Source organism: Elaeis guineensis, chromosome 14 (assembly GCF_000442705.2).
Source record: "Elaeis guineensis isolate ETL-2024a chromosome 14, EG11, whole genome shotgun sequence".
Classification (NCBI taxonomy): Eukaryota; Viridiplantae; Streptophyta; class Magnoliopsida; order Arecales; family Arecaceae; genus Elaeis; species Elaeis guineensis.
In genome coordinates, this window is record NC_026006.2 from 66,220,804 (window position 1) to 66,232,768 (window position 11,965).

At 44.3% G+C, this 11,965-nt stretch overlaps 1 long non-coding RNA gene across 9 annotated transcripts in view; it reads right to left on the bottom strand.

Moving 5' to 3' along the window:
• Positions 1-897: 897 nt before the first annotated feature.
• LOC109504786 (uncharacterized) overlaps positions 898-11,965 on the bottom strand; it is a 16,630-nt gene continuing 5,562 nt past the window's right edge. For 6 of the 9 annotated variants that reach the window (XR_012136699.1, XR_012136704.1, XR_012136706.1 and 3 more), the window contains 3 exons: positions 2,227-2,319; positions 1,399-1,534; positions 898-1,171 (listed from right to left, as the gene is read on the bottom strand). This is a non-coding gene — a long non-coding RNA (uncharacterized lncRNA). The remainder of the gene's footprint in view (positions 1,172-1,398; positions 1,535-2,226; positions 2,320-11,965) is intronic. The other 3 variants (XR_012136701.1, XR_012136703.1, XR_012136700.1) reach the window with 3 other exon arrangements.

Consider the following 11,965-nt stretch of genomic DNA (forward strand, 5'->3'; position numbering starts at 1 on the left):
TTGAGAGTTTGTCATAGGCCCACCCGTCAAGAGCATATTCAATTTTGGTGGGCAAGATGTCTAATCATTCAAGTACAAAAGTAATAGTATTTCTCCAGGCCTTCACCATCGCCCAACGCTTGGTTGACCTTGAACAACTGATTTCCTTCGGTCAGCGTTATAGTTGCCCTTGAACAAGAAGTGTACGACTCCACGGCCATCCATTTGGTTTTTGTTGCCGGGTAATTCCTTGTTCAGCTTTTGCGATGCCTACATCGCCGTGTCCAGCTGCTGCATTTACAGTTCTATATCTATAAACTTGTATACGAATCTTCTTGACTCCAGGAGATTCTCATGTGTTCTTTTTACCCCAGTTTCCTGTCATCATCTATCCATTTTGGTCATGCTTGATGTTTTGGTTGTAAATCCTGTATTATGTACTGTTTCAGCTCAGTTTAATATAATCCGGCTCTTTCTTACTCAAAAAAAAAAAAAAAAAACAGAAGGAAAAAAAAAAAAGAAAAGTCGGTCCTGTTAAAGTTCTTTAATACATTGCGTGGTTTTAGTCCTTTAACAAACCCGTGTGATTTGACAGGTTAATCCTTCTTTTGGGCACTATAGCGATTATTCTAATTGGTCCCATTGTAACATCATACATTTCCAATTTTTTCCCCTTCATTTCTTAGATATCATAATTACTTAAGCTTGCATAAAATATCAAAAGCACCATTTCTCCACTTTCTTTGGCTGGTGATAGATCTGCTAGTCATGATCCCCCAGGAAACTGTATCGGTCTCCTCTAAACAGGTCTCCAGTCATGATTTACATCGCTGGACAAATGTTTTTTTCCATGTGGTTCAGCTATTCTTGCCACATCAGCATCATACATCTCTTGACAAGTAAAGGGCTTCGACAAAAGAAAAAGAAAAACTATAGGCTTATAGAATTATATCCATATGTTTTCGTACCAGTTTATGACCATAACCAGCCAGCCTTATCCTTCTATTTGGGAGCTCAACACCCAAAGTCCATCAAAAATATATACCAACCATTTACTGCATGACCTGCATTTCACCAAAGTTCCAAACCCCAATTACATCTTTTCAACGGATGAACAAGTAGAAAACGTCAGTGGTACTGAGAACAACCGTCTGAGAAGTTATCATGATAGGTTCATCCTGCCAAACATCGCCTAGGTTCATAGTTGCTTCTTTGAGTCAGTAAAAAATAAAAATTAAAATTAAGATAAAAATAAAAGAAAATCATCAGTAACATCTGGAATACACTGTCTACTCAATGGTTCAGTACCTATATAGAACACTATAAGACAATAACATATTCGATTGCTCTGCATAATTAAAAAGATAAAACAATGAATGTGAAATAGCACAATATTGCGTCAAAAATACATGCACTTACCAACTCAATAGATCATTAACCATGAGCCACTTCAATGCTGGCTTCCTGGGTAGAAATACTCAACACCATTGTCCTTCATCTAGAAGTGGAAGTTATGAATTATGTTCATTAAATGCCCATGTTTGTTGGAAGTCCCCTGGTTGAAAACAGTCGACTGTCAAAACCATTTGCATTGTAACTAAATTCTATCAAAGGAAAAGGAAATAGTTCTCAACTACCCCCCTTAAAATGTGATTAAAAAGGCAACAGTAATAGCTTATCTTCAGCAGCAGACAAAAAGAAATGGATTGTTTGATGCTGCAAAGCTACTTATTTTTTTGTGGAGCTACTTTTTGGTGGTACAAAGGCCAGAACAGAGTTGTCCATTTTTGATGTAAAAATAGAAACATTTGTGAGACCCACAATTCGATATCGTAAAGTATTTGTGCATAATAATTGTAGTCTTTATCAAGTATTAATGCAAAGCATGACATGGGTCCAGTACTACTCTGAGGGGCTCTCTGAATGCCTGTGAGTTATTATATAATATATATATATATATTTGACAGATAATCATGAAATATGAGACTCTACAAAACAGGATTTATGACAAACAGGGGGATACCTATTTTCCGCATCCAGGTCTTATGACTCATCAGATTTGGTGAAACAAATTTTATAGAAAACAGTCAAACAACTATTTAGAAAAAAAACATTCATTCTGAGTTTTTCTTATAAATCTGTCTTGTAAAAACTTGTCAAACACACAGTCCTTCAGACTTTTAGTTAAAATTTAAGGGGCAAAAACATCAAAGCTACAGTGGATAAGAGTTTGTAATTGTTACTCACAGAAGTTTTTGTTGGCTTGAAGTCGAGAAATATTTATCAAAAGCAAGAGTTTAGGTTTATCATAATGCTGCACCAGGAGAAGTCATTTCTGCACTGGGAATGAGCAATTTTCCATATTAAAGCTTTCAGAAAAGATCATTTTTTGTAGGGAGGAAAAGATCATGTTGATTTACAGATATCTCATTAATTGTGAACCGAATGTTTAATTGTGCCTTGAAATTTTAAAACTCCTCAGCTCTTGTGTTCATATCCAAGAATTCTCAGAATCAACAAAATCTACGAATTATGTCACATGAAAAGTAAGTACAAGCTAAGATAAAATTACCAAACTGCCTTACAACTTGGGCAAATAAAAAAGCTCCTCTTAACACAATGTATGGTAAAAACTACAACATAATGTCCCCTGACTTCGGATGGCTAATGAACCAACATGTTCTAATATTTCTATTTTGGCATATTTGAATGTCAAGTACAAGAAGACACCTCACTGTTCTACAAAGCAAAGTCTAAACAATTACATTAACTATAGAGTAAATAAACAGTAAGGACAACTCTGTGTTCCTCTCTAAAGTGGATTAAAGGTCTTTGCAAAGCCAGGACAACTCTGTCTTCCTCTCTAAAGTGGATTGAAGGTCTTTGCAAAGCCACCTTCCTGCCCCACATTCTGGAAATTTTTAAGCCTTTACATTTTGGTATCATAGAGTTACTGGTCCACATTACCATAAAAGAAACTAGGATATTAAAAAAAGAAATTTCAAATAAATTGCACCACATATATTATTTGATTAAGATGCTATGAGGATATGCAATAAAGACATGAAGCCATGTCCCAAAGAACCAGGAAAAAGGAGGGTGGAACCTTGAGCTAAAATGGAGGAAAGCTAAGATAATGAATTCTGAAAAGCTTGAAGCTGCTAGAGCCTTCAAAACGAAAAATTAATGGTGAAGAATTTCCAATTATTGCTTACGTATCACACTTATGACAAGAAAGGAATCTAGAACTTCTCACTATCAGGAGTCAACTTTTTCCAACACAAAAATATTCTAACTCAGTGTCAAATATCTGGAATCGGCAGCAAGTCGAGTGTCTTCCCTCAATTTAGTATGTTGGGTTGGTTCAGAAATGTAATTTGTGAATGCTGTCACTCATATGAAGTAAAAATACTGAAGGCGGGGAAATTAGCTCTGAGAATATTTCATTGCACTTGCAGGTTAAAGATGAGATGAAAAAACAAAATAACCAAGATCAAATCCAAAAAAAAAAAAAAAAACAGCCAGGAAGTGTAATAACACATGAAAGGAAGCTAGAAAATGCAAAAGTGGGGAACATCCTCGTATGTAATATCCAAGAGCCAGTAAAGATTGATAAAAGAGAAGCACAGAAATAACTTCAACAATCAGATAAAAATCAAATATATGTCACTAGTTGCAGACAGCCGAGGCTTTTAGACAGGCCACATGCACTTAGTAATTGTAATCCACTCAACATCCCCAAATTTTGTTGCGGAAAAATAATCTCATAGCTATATTCGACTTGAGAAGTGGAGGATGAAGAGGGGTAGTGACCTACTGTCCTGACAACTATGAACCCACAATTTTAAGACTTAAGCGGAAAAATTTCATGTACTGTGTATGTCTTGGCTAGGGACTGCCACACAGCACCTATCATGTCATACAATGATGAGTTGATGATGCTTAGCATGTATAAGCATGAAAAAAATGTTAGTTTCTAGAGAGATTTTCAACTTGTACAGTAGGATTGAGACAGTATTCAATATCTTCCAAGAAAAAGATTAATTGTAATTGATTCACATTGCATAAACGTGTTTTAAAGAAAAACACATTTTTTCTCTAATCTTTAGACATCTAGAATCACATGAAATCCTGGATATGGTGTTGATTGTCATCTAACATACATATTGCATAGTTTCAAGTGATTGGTCACGCAAACTAACCCCAAGACAGATTGTATGCACATATAGCACAACAGTAAGCTTGATAATTATGATAAAAATCACAGGGGGATATAAACCTATGTTAAAACATGAACAACATATTGTAGGTGTTGGTACACATATTGCCTGCATCACAGGAAGGTCAAATAAAGCTTATGAGTTACGTTGATTTTTAGCCTTTAGAAATTAGACTAATGCAAAATTATGATCTATTGCAGAAACTAGGAGTGGCTGCTTCTGGAATTAACCCACCAAACCAATCAAAATAAATGGGTACCGGGTGAGAGTTTGTAATAAATATATCAAGCTTGGATTATTAAGACCAACCAAGTGATAAATGGTCAGGTTTGGATTTGATCCCCGCACCCAATAAATCATCATGTATTGGACAAACCCTTAAAACCTTACCCCTAGGCCCTTACGACATTGACAATCGTGTGATGGATCGATGGATAGTTGTTACTTGGTTCAGGTTATTAAGAGCACTGTGCAATTAATAGTTAGAAGAACACAAATATACTAATATAAACTTGAAGCAAATAATGCGCTTAAGACTTGTTATGTTTTCTTCTACACTTTAGTTTCTTCTTTCACTTTATTCTGACCCCCAACAATCAGTCTCTTCTTCTTGGCTCTACTTCGCTTTCATTTTTTTAAGGTACATAACTAATAAGTAAAGCTATAATTGGGTGTGTATGTTGGGTATGAGTTTCTACAAATAAATGGATTGGGCAAGGGTCTTTTTGACATGGCCATTAATTTGTCAGGTATTGGTTGAGGTTATTTACCGACCTAAATTTGACCTAACCCAACCAATTGCAAGCACTAACAAAAACATTGTCTGGATATAAAGCTTTCAAAGAAATTTTGTAGAGATTGAAGAAGGCAATTGTATGGATTTTCTTATCAATCTCATACAATCCCACATTCCTACTAAGAAGAAAATATGCATGTTTGAAGATAATGTTCGTTTCATCAGCTTAAACTTCACACTTTTTTTAAGATAGTTTATTGTTGACAAAGACGATAGTATGCTATTGCACATGCTTGTCGCAACCAGCTGCAGAAAGAGTGGAATTAGTATGATGGTAACAGAATTCTAGAATATTCTATCAGGTGGCTATCATTGAAGCAGCAGCATAAGCTCCCTGAGTTTATCTGTGTCATTTGTAGAGATGGTGAATCAGTGAATCATCATAACATTGCGTACTAGCTAGGCACTTGACCTTATTTCTCAAGCTATTGGTGATCCTGATCATCTCTGAGTAACAATGTTGATGTCCTCATTTCGTCATTTGGAGTTCAAATGGTTTTTACAATTCTGGTCCAAAGAGTGATAAGAATTTTATAAAGACTCCTAACATAGACAAAATAAAGTTATCACATGGTGAAAAGACAGTAGAAAGTTTTTCAATGACTTGACCTCCAATGATGTCACAAATTGAAGAGAATATAGACCTATGTTATTGAGTAATAATAAACATACTTGTCCATGCACATCAGCAGCTAAACCAGTACTCAAGTGTTCTGTCTTTACCGCGATATCTGCAAGGTACTCCAGATATGATAGGAGCCTTAGGGCTTCCTAACTTGAATAGATATTTTCATGGTTTAGAATCACTAGAAAGCAATCCTGTTTAAAAAATGAGAAGGAAATCCACCAATGGAGTGAGAATTAGCAAAAAGAGAGACAAGCTTGAAGTTGTCATTTCTAACCAGTTTGGAGGTAAGGGCAATACAGTAGTATAGAAAGTCAAGATGCAGTCTACAAAACCATGGGCAGCTATCTTTAAAAGGGAGATGTCATCAATCATGATGATGATGCAGCCCCTTCTGTATTCCTTTGACCTGCTGGCTTCTATAGCCCTCTGAATATTACCATACAATTCAAGAATCATTAGCTTAGCCACATGATGAATTAACTTAGATATATCACAGTAAAATGTTGCATAGATCACAGTAACATGTTGCCATTATATTGTTGACGAAGTGAAAAATCACCAGTACAGAACGAAGGATGCAACAATGGAGACTGCGTAATTGATGGTTCGCAGCAATTTTCTTTACCTTCATACTTGTCTGGAAATTCTAGCTTAAGCATGTCAAGATAGTGCAATTGATTGTTTTGCCTTTGTCCTGATAGATTACAACCCTGAATCAAACAGAATGTACCATATTATTACTACTGTAATAATGTTCTGAAACAATCTCTGAAGGGGAAGAGCCACCAAACAAGCATGCATTAACTGTTAGAGAATGAAAACCAAACATAAGCAAACATCTGAAAAAAAACACATCCCAGCTCAAAAAGTAAAATTAAGTAACAAACTGTTTGATATCAGCAAATGATATACATGTATACAAATGAATAATTCAATTGGCATGGGCATTATCTACTATGCGAAAGAGAAAACAGGAAGCTATTGATGCTAGTGCAGATGTAAATCACGTGTAATGTTAAAACATGCTTATAGAGTGGAAGGCATAGAAAATAAGACAGTAGCATCATACAATTTTTGAAAAGATTGAAATGACTTGTCTACCATACGAATTTAAAATCTCCATCATGTTTCTCATTCTCAACATCAATAAGCATAAAATCATTAACATATATGAAATATATTCTTTAACTATCAAGTAATGATTCAAAGAGAAATGCATCTTTATGGTAGATCATCCTTTTGAAAGAAAATCAGAAGTCAGAATAATTAGGTAACTTAATCAAATTTTTATTCAGATCATAATATTGCAAGGTGCAAGTCAATAGCTCTTGAATCATACTGAAGGCACTACATGTTTACGGCTTCTAAGTGAACCTTGTTAGATAGCGATATGACCTTCCTGAACATGTAAAATAACACCAGTAAAATAGTATCCAAGCCACACAAGCATGAGAGAAAGAAAAGGCAATACGAATGTACCTAATTTGCTAATTTAACAAACCCTGAATAATTTTTCAATAAATATACAAAGCTCGAAGTCCGTTTTTTCCCCGTTATTCTTCTCTTCTTGATCAATCCATCCCTAAACTCATCACAACAAATATCAGTGACATTGTTGAAACCAGGCACAGCTCAAATAATAGAATGCTGCCTCTGATACAGTTCCATATTTGAACAAAGATTTCACACTGCCCAATCCAGTTCCAGAAACGCCTTCTACGAAAATAATGCCTAATCTTGTCATCAACCGGCACATCCCGAGTCACGCCATGGCTTTGACCAGTGAAAGAAACTGAATCTTGATTTCCATTCGGGAAAGGAAGAAAAAAAAGCACTCATACCATGGATCCTAACAACTGCATTACGTAAATCTAAGGATTCATCTTGGTATCAACTGTTGCGGCCAATCCCCTCGTCGTCTGGTCGCCGGGAACGAGCGCCTGCAAAAGAAAGTCCGCACTGACCGGAGATGGCTCCGGCAGGGACCCTCCGACGGTCAAGTCAGAGAGGAGACTAGGCAACAGTGAGAAGAAAGCAAGGAGCTCAACGAGAGAGGGGTGGAGACACAAGGGAAGCAAACCCAAGAGTTTTTTCCGGCCCCAGCACTGTTGCCTTCCCCGATATATATAGTGGAGCGTGGTATGGCGCCGTCATTAATGGCGCGGACAATTGAAGAATTGTCAATTCACTGTAGACTGTCAGAGTCGCCGTAAAGGTGTCAAATCGCCGTGGGGCTGTCAAATCACTAGGGTTGACAATGCCCTAGGCGGGATAATGCCCTTAGGCGGCAGTGCCGCATGCCGTTGCCAGGACTGACAGTCCCTGACAGTGGTATGGCGGATGGAGGAGTCGACCGACCTTAGGCCGGTGGCCAGCTGAGGGGCGTCGGGTGAAAATTCGGACCCCTCCGACGGTCAGTCGGGCACGTCGCGGGAGTCGGGCATCGGACCCCCCGGTGCAGTTGGTCGGGAGGGCGGAAAAGGTCTGCCCGACCGACATATCCTCGGTCGGTAGACAGCCGTCGATCGGTCGGCACACGGCGGTTGGTCGGTCGGTCGGTTGGTGGTGTGCGCCCGATTATAAGTCGGCATGAGCGGGATTGGTCGGTATTCCCCAATAGTTGTCCCCCTCCACTCCTGAGTCGGACGGCGCGCTGGCCGATGTCTTCGTTTGGGCAGTAGCGTCGGGCGAAAAGGAGTGGATCCTCTGTGTATCAAGTTCCGACTGTACCGTGGGTTGATACGATGTCAGTCGTGTCATGAATGCCGGGCGATTCGCTGGCGTCAGATGTACAGTCGGTGTCAGATGCCCTATCGGTGTCAGATGCCCTGTCCCGTCGATGTCAGACGTCTCGTCCCATCGGGAAAGGGAACCGTCGTTCCCGCCGCCCCCTCGGGGATACGAAACGTCACGGCCTCTGTGCCACGTGGCGTGTGGTCATTGGGATGGGTCCGTTGGAGCGGATGGGGGTGACGTGGCTCGATCTGGGGATGGGTGCGTCGAGCCGTCGGGCCGACGGACGGCCCGGATGACGCCACGTGGCGAGATCTGGGGACTCCTCGTTGGTCGTGCCTTCATCTCGGCCGTCGGGGGGTACTATATATACAGGGTCACCCATATTCAGTTTTTACCCCCCCTCACTTTGCTGTCGAGACTCTGCCCGCGTAATCCCTCATTCCAGGTACTCTGCTTTCTTTCTTCTTGGGAGCTCTCTCTTCTCCTTCTAAGGGCCATCACCATTTTCACCGTCTCCCTCCCTGCCTTCTTCTTCATTTCCTTGTCTTTTGTTCCAGTCCATGGCTAGAATATCTCCACGAGGCAGTCGGTCGGGAGAGCCGACTGACGACCCTCGGTCGACCCCGGAGGTGGAGATCTCTTCACTTTCGGGGCCGAACGTCGATCGGCTCCGGGAGCAATATTGCATCCCGGAGCAGTTTCGGCTGTTCGCCCCTGGCGCCAACGGTCGGGTTAACAGCCCGCCTGAGGGCCAGGTGGCCTTCTACGTTGAGGACCTCCGGGCCAGCCTTCGTTTTCCGGTCCCAGAGTTTGTCCGAAACGTTCTTGACTATTACGGGCTGTGCCCGGCACAACTCGCGTCGAACTCAGTTCGGCTAATAGTCAGTTTTGTTCTTTTGTGTCGGCTTTTGCCGACTGACCCTCGGATCTCCCTCTTTCGAGCTTTCTTCGTCCTCCGGCCCCACCCTAAAGCCCGAGGGTGGTGGTACTTCAATCCTCGGAAGGAGCTTTCTTTCATCACTGATCTTCCGTCGTCCATTCATGGATGGAAGAACCAGTTCTTCTTCGCATCCTCTTCCGCTCCCTGGGGGTTCCCTGCCCGTTGGGGGAATCCCCGAACCGAACCAAACGAGAACAATCGGGTGGAAGCCGAGGATCGGGAAGACTTCCACCGGCTGAAGGACATCTCGGTGCCGAAGCAAAGGGAGCTCGTCACCGAGCAGGCCCTGTACGAAGCCGGCCTCAGCCCGGTCCCTCGCTTAGGTCGGTTTTTCGTTTTTCTTCCCCTTTTTCTTCTTTTTGTTTTTTCTTTATGGTGCTGACCGTTTGTCGTTGTTTGCAGATATGCCGCCGAGATCGAGACTGACGGCAGCCGACGTACGTCAGTACGCCGTTCGAAAGAGGCCGGCGCAAGGGGCCGGGCCGTCGCGGCCTTCCAAGAGGCCCCACGTAGCTCCGCCGAGCGAACCGACTGGGTCGGGGGCGGAGCCCGTCATCGCACTGTCGGCGCCGACGGTGCTCGTCGAAGTCCCATCCGAGGGACCGTCGGGCGAGGGCGCCGCCTCGCCTGAAAGAAGGGCGGCCGATGAGGCGGTCGAAGGCGCACCGGTCGCTCAGCCGGCAGAGGAGGATCGGGAGGAGGCGCACGAACCCGAGCGACCTGCGCCCACTGCTGCCGCGCCGTCGGTCGAGACTCGGTCGGACTCAAGCCTGCCGTCCATTTCTGACGTCAGGGCCTGGGCGTCCGACCGAGGGAAGGCCCCTATGGCATCGGGCGACGAAGGACGGTCGGCCGACGGTGGAGGATCGACCGACTTCCCACTCCCCGAAGGTGCATCGGGCCTGGCCAACCATGACTTGGCCAGGAGGCTGTGCCAGGCGCTCCTCCTTCCCGCCGACATCGAGGTGATGAAGAACCAGCGTATCTCCGACATGCTGTCTTCGTTCTACCTGATGATGATCCGGGTAAGTTCCTCTCTCCTTCATTTTCAACGTAGTTTCCGTAAGCTCGGTCTCCTGACGGTCGGTTTTGTTTTGTGCAGCTGGTTTACAACATATCCGAGCTAGAGGTCGGATACCGGAAGTTCAGCGACATGCGCGCGGCTTGGAGAGACAAGGTCGCGGCCGTTGAAGCCGACAAGGTCGTCCTGGTCGACCAGCTGCAACAGTCGGTCGAACGGGAGGGCCGACTCGAGGGGGAGGTCTCCCGACTCACGGAGGAGGTCTCCCGACTCAAGGGCGCCTTGGCGACATCGGAGTCGGAGCTGCAGTCGACCCGGGATGACGCGAAGAAGAAGTCCCGGACCGTCCGTCGGCTTCGGCACGAGCGGGACAGCTTCGCCAAGGAGCTGGAGGCCGACCGCGAGCAGCTCCGAGTAAGCCTCTGAAATCTCGCTAAGGCCGAGGAAGGTCTATCCGTCGCCCAAGCCGATGCAAACATCGCGAGGGCAGAAGCGGAGTCGGCGAAGGAGGCCATGGGTCGGGCCGTCGAAGACTTCCGTGACTCGGAAGAGTACCGAGAAGAGCTTCTGGAGAGCGGCTTCCTTTCGTACCGGGTCGGGTACGAGGATGCTCGGGAAGCCGTTCGAAGCCTGTACCCGGAGCTTGATCTCAGCAGCATTGTTCTGCCAGAGTCGGAGGCCCCAGCTGCGGAGGAGACGGCCGACCCAGCAGGAAGGCCTCACCACCAGGGCGGAAGCCGAAGAAGACGCAGAATAAGCCACCGAAGATCAAGCGGCCCCGACTGCCGAAGCCAGAGCGGGTTCGCCGACCGTCCCCGGCCGTCATCTAGTGGAGGAGGCCGACTCTGAGGATTAGTCGATTTTTCCCTTTTCTTTTTGTTTCGGCTTGTCATACTTGTAGTCGGGCTTCGGCCCAGTTTGTAAACTTGTCTTGACCTTTAATGAAATTGAAGTCAAAGTTTTTTGAACTTGAACTTTTTCTCCTGCATATCTTTCTTTTTTCATGTGTTGTGGAATGCATTTGAACACGTAAGTCGCTAACCCATATAGATCAGTTAGGACGTCCAGTAATTCTTGCCGCCATGAAGGTAGAACAAGTTCCGACCTTGGATCGGCCTTTCGATGGTCGAGGGCCTAAGTCGGACGTCCTTCGCCCGACCGTGAGTCGGGCGCGTTCGTTGAGTCGAAAGCCGACCGACCGTCAGATAAGACTTGGCAGCCGGGTCTTTTTCAACGCATTCAGTCAGATGTCGTCTGGCGCGTTTAGTCGGGGAAACGATGATAAGTCGGATCCCGATACCCTTGTGTCGGGTACTTACACTGCGCCGCATGATATACGATGGTAAGCCGAATATCTCCCGGCCAGCTGTAGCTCGGTCGGTGAGTCATGAACTCGACAGTGGTCGCTTCGTGTGATAGACGGTGGTAAGCTGAATATCCTTCGACCGGCCGTAGCTCGGTCGGTGAATCGCGACGGCGGTCGCGCAGGCGTTAAGCCTTTCTTTGGTCGGGGCCCAGTCGGCAAGTCAGCCGATCGTTTGGCCCGAAACTTTGATCGTAGGAGTGTTAACTCCCGTTATCGCGGATGGTTCGGCTTTTGTGAGCGTCCGATGCATCGTCGGCGATCGAGCCGTCGGTTCCATGT